This window comes from Zingiber officinale, chromosome 3B (genome assembly GCF_018446385.1).
Source record: "Zingiber officinale cultivar Zhangliang chromosome 3B, Zo_v1.1, whole genome shotgun sequence".
In the NCBI taxonomy this organism is placed as follows: domain Eukaryota; kingdom Viridiplantae; phylum Streptophyta; class Magnoliopsida; order Zingiberales; family Zingiberaceae; genus Zingiber; species Zingiber officinale.
Window position 1 is genome coordinate 8,218,262 of NC_055991.1, and position 9,028 is coordinate 8,227,289.

A 9,028-nucleotide genomic window follows, 5' to 3' on the forward strand; every position below is an offset into this window, starting at 1 on the left:
TTATTTGTAAAGAATCTCCTTTGGAAATCCTATTGTCATTTTAGCTTAAAATTTCTGTCAATTTTTGGATGTACTCGAACTTAAGTATAAAGGACATCCATAGTCGTAAACCTCTTAAAAAGATTTATATTCTGTCACATCATTATCATAACAAAAATTAAAAACTTTACTTCTTTTAAAAACAACTCTCTATTATCATAAAACCTCTCTTTTTTAAAAACTCAATTTTTTTAAAAATTCTCTCTCTATCCTCTCTCCGTTATTTTTTTTATAAACTTGGTCTCAAGATTTTGATACAGATTTATAAAAAAAAATTATAAACCCCATCTATATAGTGAAAAAGAGATTTATATTAAGAAATTTATAACATATATTATCCCACTGCAGATGTCCTTAGTAATTAAAATTAATTACTTTTAGAACCAATATATTATAAAAGGTAAGATGGGGCATGGACGTAAATGAGACCTTCGTGTATTTTTTTTAAATTAAAAGGGTGTTATTTTTTATTTTATATATAAAAAATATGACTTACATTTTAATTTCTTATAATATAATATTAATTGATATTGATTGTAAGTAATCTATATATTGCAGCATACTATAACATGATTTTAATATTGATTAAAAAAACATTCAAATTACAAGAGTATGAACCATAATTATTACAATACAGTTTAATAGTATTGGTCGTCGAATGTTTTATTGAATATATATATATATATATAAAATTAAATTTATACATAATTGCATTTAATGTTTTAACCTATAACATTTCTTTTTTAATTTATCAACCCATAACATAACATTTCATAAAATAGTATTGTTATATGTAACAATTTTTACTATATGATTTTATTACATTTAATGGACTAATACTATTCATATATAATGACAGTAACAACAATAATATTTTAATAAGCTAGATAAATTAATACCACTACCACTAAGACAAATATTAGAGCAACGTTTAATACTATCCCTTTCATCCTTGACTCAATAAGGGCAATCTTAAGTAGACTAACTTTAGGATTTTCTATCAGATTCTCTTGTGGATCCTCCTTAAACACTTCAGAATCCTCTTGATCCACACACTACAAAAAAATACAACTTTGGGGACAAACATTTGGAACGAAAAAAATTCGTCCCAAAATTGGAACAAATTTAGGGTCGAAAATAAATTTTGACCCAAATAACCAACAAAACTTGCAACAAAAAAATTTCGTTTCAAGTTTGCAACATAAAAATAATTCGTTGCTAAATTCGTCCCCAAATCTGGAACGAAAAAATAATTTGTCCCAAATTTAGGGATAAATATTGGATTCATCCCAAATTTAGGAACGAATCGAAGATTCATCCCAAATTCTGGGACGAATCTAGGATTTGTCCCAAAATTTGGGACGAATCCAGAATTCGTCCCAAACCTAAAATTATTTTTAAATAATTAAAATGAAACATGTAAGGCTTAAATATGGACCTAGAGACCTCGGAATTTGATGAAACAAGTTTCTATGCATTGGTATCATTGAGCTAATCGTAAATACGTCATCATCCATAATTTTTAATTATTATTTTCAGTGATTTGAATTTTTCACACCAAATAAGGTCAAATTGGGATTAAAAAATTCCAAATATATATATATTTGTTAAAAAATATTTTTATTGATATATTTATGATCATGACAATGAGACGAGCATATAGAAACTTGTTTCATCAAATTCCGATGTCTCTAGGTCCGTATTTAAGCCGTCCAAGTTTGTTTATTTTTTAATAAAATGATTAAATTTTTGGGACGAATTCTAGATTCGTCCCAAATTTTGGGACGAATTCCTGGATTCGTCCCAAATTTGGGACGAATCCAGAATTCGTCCCAAACCTAAAATTATTTTTAAATAATTAAAATGAAACATGTAAGGCTTAAATATGGACCTAGAGACCTCGGAATTTGATGAAACAAGTTTCTATGCATTCGTATCGTTGAGCTGATCGTAAATACGTCATCATCCATAATTTTTAATTATTATTTTCAGTAATTTGAATTTTTAACACCAAATTAGGTCAAATTGGGATTAAAAAAATTCCAAATATATATATATTTGGTAAAAAATATTTTTATTGATAGATTTATGATCATGACAATGAGATGAGCATATAGAAACTTATTTCATCAAATTCCGATGTCTCTATGTCCGTATTTAACTCGTCCAAGTTTGTTTATTTTTAAAAAAAATGATTAAATTTTTGGGACGAATCCAGAATTCGTCCCAAACCTAAAATTATTTTTAAATAATTAAAATGAAACATGTAAGGCTTAAATATGGACCTAGAGACCTCAGAATTTGATGAAACAAGTTTCTATGCATTCGTATCTATTGAGTTGATCGTAAATACGTCATCATCCATAATTTTTAATTATTATTTTCAGTAATTTGAATTTTTAACACCAAATTAGGTCAAATTAGGATTAAAAAATTCCAAATATATATATATTTGGTAAAAAATATTTTTATTGATAGATTTATGATCATGACAATGAGGCGAGCACATAGAAACTTGTTTCATCAAATTCCGATATCTCTATGTAGATATTTTTTAAAACATCTATAGATTGATACTAACTAAAAATGTGTTGTGTACTGAACGTTTGTAAATTAGTGTCTGAAAACTTAAATAAGGACCTAGAGACCTCGGAATTTGATGAAACAAGTTTCTATGCATCCGTATCGTTGAGATGATCGTAAATACATCATCATCCATAATTTTTAATTATTATTTTCAGTGATTTGAATTTTTAACACCAAATTAGGTCAAATTGGGATTAAAAAATTCCAAATATATATATATTTGGTAAAAAATATTTTTATTGATAGATTTATGATCATGACAATGAGGCGAGCACATAGAAACTTGTTTCATCAAATTCCGATATCTCTATGTAGATATTTTTTAAAACATCTATAGATTGATACTAACTAAAAATGTGTTGTGTACTGAACGTTTGTAAATTAGTGTCCGAAAACTTAAATAAGGACCTAGAGACCTCGGAATTTGATGAAACAAGTTTCTATGCATCCGTATCATTGAGCTGATCGTAAATACATCATCATCCATAATTTTTAATTATTATTTTCAGTGATTTGAATTTTTAACACCAAATTAGGTCAAATTGGGATTAAAAAATTCCAAATATATATATATTTGGTAAAAAATATTTTTATTGATAGATTTATGATCATGACAATGAGACGAGCACATAGAAACTTGTTTCATCAAATTCCGATGTCTCTAGGTCCGTATTTAAGTCGTCCAAGTTTGTTTATTTTTTTAAAAAAATGATTAAATTTTTGGGACGAATCCAGAGATTCGTCCCAAACTTTGGGACGAATTCCTGGATTCGTCCCAGAATTTGGGACGAATCCAGAATTCGTCCCAAACCTAAAATTATTTTTAAATAATTAAAATGAAACATGTAAGGCTTAAATATGGACCTAGAGACCTCGGAATTTGATGAAACAAGTTTCTATGCATTGGTATCGTTGAGCTAATCGTAAATACGTCATCATCCATAATTTTTAATTATTATTTTCAGTAATTTGAATTTTTAACACCAAATAAGGTCAAATTGGGATTAAAAAATTCCAAATATATATATATTTGTTAAAAAATATTTTTATTGATAGATTTATGATCATGACAATGAGACGAGCACATAGAAACTTATTTCATCAAATTCCGATGTCTCTAGGTCCGTATTTAAGCCGTCCAAGTTTGTTTATTTTTTAATAAAATGATTAAATTTTTGGGACGAATTCTGGATTCGTCCCAAATTTTGGGACGAATTCCTTGATTCGTCCCAAAATTTGGGACGAATCCAGAATTCGTCCCAAACCTAAAATTATTTTTAAATAATTAAAATGAAACATGTAAGGCTTAAATATGGACCTAGAGACCTCGGAATTTGATGAAACAAGTTTCTATGCATTCGTATCGTTGAGCTGATCGTAAATACATCATCATCCATAATTTTTAATTATTATTTTCAGTAATTTGAATTTTTAACACCAAATTAGGTCAAATTAGGATTAAAAAATTCCAAATATATATATATTTTGTAAAAAATATTTTTATTGATAGATTTATGATCATGACAATGAGGCGAGCACATAGAAACTTGTTTCATCAAATTCCAATATCTCTATCTAGATATTTTTTAAAACATCTATAGATTGATACTAACTAAAAATGTGTTGTGTACTGAACGTTTGTAAATTAGTGTCCGAAAACTTAAATAAGGACCTAGAGACCTCGGAATTTGATGAAACAAGTTTCTATGCATCCGTATCGTTGAGCTGATCGTAAATACATCATCATCCATAAATTTTAATTATTATTTTCAGTGATTTGAATTTTTAACACCAAATTAGGTCAAATTAGGATTAAAAAATTCCAAATATATATATATTTGGTAAAAAATATTTTTATTGATAGATTTATGATCATGACAATGAGACGAGCACATAGAAACTTGTTTCATCAAATTCCGATGTCTCTAGGTCCGTATTTAAGCCGTCCAAGTTTGTTTATTTTTAAAAATGAAATTTTGGGACGAATCTGGATTCGTCCCAAATTTTGGGACGAATCCAGAGATTCGTCCCAAACTTTGGGACGAATTCCTGGATTCGTCCCAAAATTTGGGACGAATCCAATTCGTCCCAAAATTGAAAATAATTTAAAAAAAATAAATTTAAATATAAAATGAAACATGTAATGCTTAAATATGGACCTAGAGACCTCGGAATTTGATGAAACAAGTTTCTATGCATTGGTATCGTTGAGCTAATCGTAAATACGTCATCATCCATAATTTTTAATTATTATTTTCAGTAATTTGAATTTTTAACACCAAATAAGGTCAAATTGGGATTTAAAAATTCCAAATATATATATATTTGTTAAAAATATTTTTATTGATAGATTTATGATCATGACAATGAGACGAGCACATAGAAACTTGTTTCATTAAATTCGATGTCTCTAGGTCCGTATTTAATCCGTTTGCTTATTTTTAATAAAATGATTAAATTGAATACTGGATTCGTCCCAAATTTTGGGACGAATTCTGGATTCGTCCCAAAATTTGGGACGAATCCAGAATCGTCCCAAACCTAAAATTATTTTAAATAATTTAAATGAAACATGTAAGGCTTAAATATGGACCTAGAGACCTCGAATTTGATGAAACAAGTTTCTATGCATTCAGATCGTTGAGCTGATCGTAAATACGTCATCATCCATAATTTTAATTATTATTTTCATTAATTTGAATTTTAACACCAAATTAGGTCAAATTAGATTAAAAATTCCAAATATATATATATTTGGTAAAAATATTTTATTGATAGATTTATGATCATGACAATGAGGCGAGCACATAGAAACTTGTTTCATCAAATTCCGATATCTCTATGTAGATATTTTTTAAAACATCTATAGATTGATACTAACTAAAAATGTGTTGTGTACTAAACGTTTGTAAATTAGTGTCCGAAAACTTAAATAAGGACCTAGAGACCTCGGAATTTGATGAAACAAGTTTCTATGCATCCGTATCGTTGAGCTGATCGTAAATACATCATCATCCATAATTTTTAATTACTATTTTCAGTGATTTGAATTTTTAACACCAAATTAGGTCAAATTGGGATTAAAAAATTCCAAATATATATATATTTGGTAAAAAACTATTTTTATTGATAGATTTATGATCATGACAATGAGACGAGCACATAGAAACTTGTTTCATCAAATTCCGATGTCTCTAGGTCCGTATTTAAGCCGTCCAAGTTTGTTTATTTTTTAAAAAAATGATTAAATTTTTGGGACGAATCTCTGGATTCGTCCCAAATTTTGGGACGAATCCAGAGATTCGTCCCAAACTTTGGGACGAATTCCTGGATTCGTCCCAAAATTTTGGACGAATCCAAAATTCGTCCCAAACCTAAAATTATTTTTAAATAATTAAAATGAAACATGTAAGGCTTAAATATGGACCTAGAGACCTCGGAATTTGATGAAACAAGTTTCTATGCATTGGTATCGTTGAGCTAATCGTAAATACGTCATCATCCATAATTTTTAATTATTATTTTCAGTAATTTGAATTTTTAACACCAAATAAGGTCAAATTGGGATTAAAAAATTCCAAATATATATATATTTGGTAAAAAATATTTTTATTGATAGATTTACGATCAGGACAATGATACGAACGCATAGAAACTTGTTTCATTAAATTCCGATGTCTCTAGGTCTGTATTTATTCCTTTTGATTTTTTCCCTTTTTTATTAAAAAAAAAAATAAATTCTGGGACGAATCCAGGATTCGTCCCAGATTTTGGGACGAATCCAAGATTCGTCCCAGATTAGGGTCAAAATTGGGAACAAAAAAAATTTGATGCTAATAACCCTATGTCTACATCCCATTCCGATTCTTGTTTTCCCCCATTTCTTTCTCCCCCGTTCCCCTTCCAACCTGCGATTTCCAGGGTTTCGGCCACATCTCCAACCGACGATGGCGGCGTGATATGCGACGACCGCTTGATCTCCGGCCGTGGAAGGTTTTCGATTGGTAAGCCCACTGCTCTCGAATCTCCCTCTCTCGGATCTCCCTCTCTCCGGCGCGTGCTGGCCGCCGCTAGGCGCTGCCTGCCCGGCGCCAGGCCCTACCTGGCCGCCGCCAAGCCGCTGCTTGGCCGGCGTGTGGCTGGCCACCGCCAGGCGCTGGCTGGCCGGCGTCTGGCCGCCGGCGTGGGCCTTGCCGTGGCTAACCGCCGTCTCCCTCTGCAGTTGAAGAAGAAGCCCAAGATCATGCAGCAGCATCTTGATGTAAGTTTCCTATAAAAACATGCTTGTTTTCCTAAATTTGGTTTGATTTCTCGCACTTGACTTAGGATTGATCTCTTTTCTGCTCTTTACCATTGATATGCGCCTTCTCTTATGCTTGATTTGCCTCTGCAGTATTGTTTCCCTGGTTTATGGCTATCCAAGATAACTCCTCGATCCTACAAAGCCAATGAATAAGGTTAGTTTTATTTGTCCTCGATTCTGCAAGGGTTAGAGATCGTTGATGAGGGTTTTAGTTCTAGAAACTAGTAAGAGCTCAGTTAAATGATTTTAGATTTGCCATTTATTTATTAAGAATCGTTTCAGATAACTCAGAGACTCTTTGACGAGATGACTAATCAAAATGGTATATCCAAATCTTTGCTAAGAAATCAACACCAAGTACATTGTTCAGGATTTCATTGTGATTTCTTCAATAATATGTTTTAATTTTTAGTTTCTATATTTTTTAATGAAATGAGAATTGAATTATTTGTAGAAAATATTGACTTTCATGCGTATTAATCAGTACATGTTTTCAATTGCAGACATGTGTTCTTATAGTCCGTATACATTGTGAAGGTTGTAAGGATAGGTCAGGAAGAAGGTGCAGAAGGTTCAAGGTAAGTTGTGGGGTTCAGTTGTATTTTATTTGTTGTTTAATTGGTTTATTGTTTGGCTGGGTTCATGTGGTACATGGAAGCAATAAATAACATATTGTTGTAGGAGCTTTGTTGATTCTTTGAAAATGTGAACTCAATTTTACTCTGTTTCAATTATGTTTCATATTCTGTTATTTACTTGAGTTATGCTTGTATTGTAATTCAAAGAAGGAAAATGTTTGTCTGGCAAACTCTATATCTGAAATGCATAAATTTGGAGCAATCTATAATATCAAATGGTTCTCATACTTTGGCACATGAATCCAATGATTTGGGTAAAAAAGATAAAAAGAAGAAAGGAACAAAAAGAGGAAGGCACTTTGATAGAGATTCTCGAGCTACTAATCCAGAGGTTCGTTTGGAGTCTCTAACTAGGCAATATGAATGAAGTCTCTAATACTCTAACTTTATTTTTGTCCTGATTTGATAATGTTGTTTGTGCAGGTCTCAATTTGGTGTGATCTCACTGTAGTTGAAGACAACTGTATTTGTTCACCTCTTTTCGGTATTCCTAAGTTCATTAATATGCATTTACTGATCTATATATACAGTTAGCTTTAAATAATTATGTTATAGTTGTTTAATTATATAAAGTTAACTTTAAATAATTATGTTAAAGTTAGCTTTAAATAGTTGTTTAATTGTGTTCCTTCTTTTGATAAGCTGCTCTTTCTTGTTTTGTCTTCAATGATAATGATGCATAAAAGTTCTGAATTTGATCTATGTACAGTCTCAAAACTATATAGATACATAAAAGTTCTATATTTCATCTAGAATTACATCACACTATTCTAAAATTCTTTACTAGATAACGATGCATCCTCCTACCTTAATATTTTGCAAAGAGTTGTTAAAAATGTGCTAAAGTTATTCATATGAAATTGTCAACTAGTTAACACAATGAAAGGAACAATTATTTTAAACATCCTTTAGTTTACATTAAATACCAACCAAAGACAAAACTATAAATTCAGCAAATTAAAATGAAAAATAAAGTTAACTAAGTGAGAAAATTTGAACCCTAATACCATACTTCACAAGATCTCTCTCTTTTTCTCTCTATATGATGTGCCAATTATATTAGGTTGTATCATAGTTACGATACATGTACTTAGCTTCAAAATAATGCTTATAATTTTATTTACCGTTGCTATGACATGGATGATTCATATCGTTGGTAAATATGACTTTTATTAGAATTAGGGCTTTTATTAGAATGTTTAAGGAATTTCACATTTATGTTTTGTTTCCAATTATTCTTTTTACATGGCCATATCGTATACTATTTACAATATTTCTTGTTACACATAATCTAGTTTATTTGTTTGTTGTTATGTAGGCAAAGGAGATTTGATGGGGATCAAAGATTTTGTGGCACACGAAGATGACTATATGTATTCTTAGTGTTGTTGGATGGATGATGGACTTATAAAACATTGGGTTGTTGAACTTGTAAACTTTGTTGAACAAGATGGATTTTATA

The 9,028-nt window shown here is 30.1% G+C and overlaps 1 long non-coding RNA gene across 1 annotated transcript; it reads left to right on the forward strand.

Moving 5' to 3' along the window:
- The first annotated feature begins 6,499 nt into the window (after nt 1-6,499).
- On the forward strand, nt 6,500-8,057 carry LOC121968059. Its single transcript, XR_006107911.1, has 6 exons — nt 6,500-6,629; nt 6,848-6,886; nt 7,019-7,082; nt 7,432-7,506; nt 7,714-7,897; nt 7,990-8,057. It is a non-coding gene; the product is annotated as an uncharacterized LOC121968059 (long non-coding RNA).
- Nucleotides 8,058-9,028: the final 971 nt, after the last annotated feature.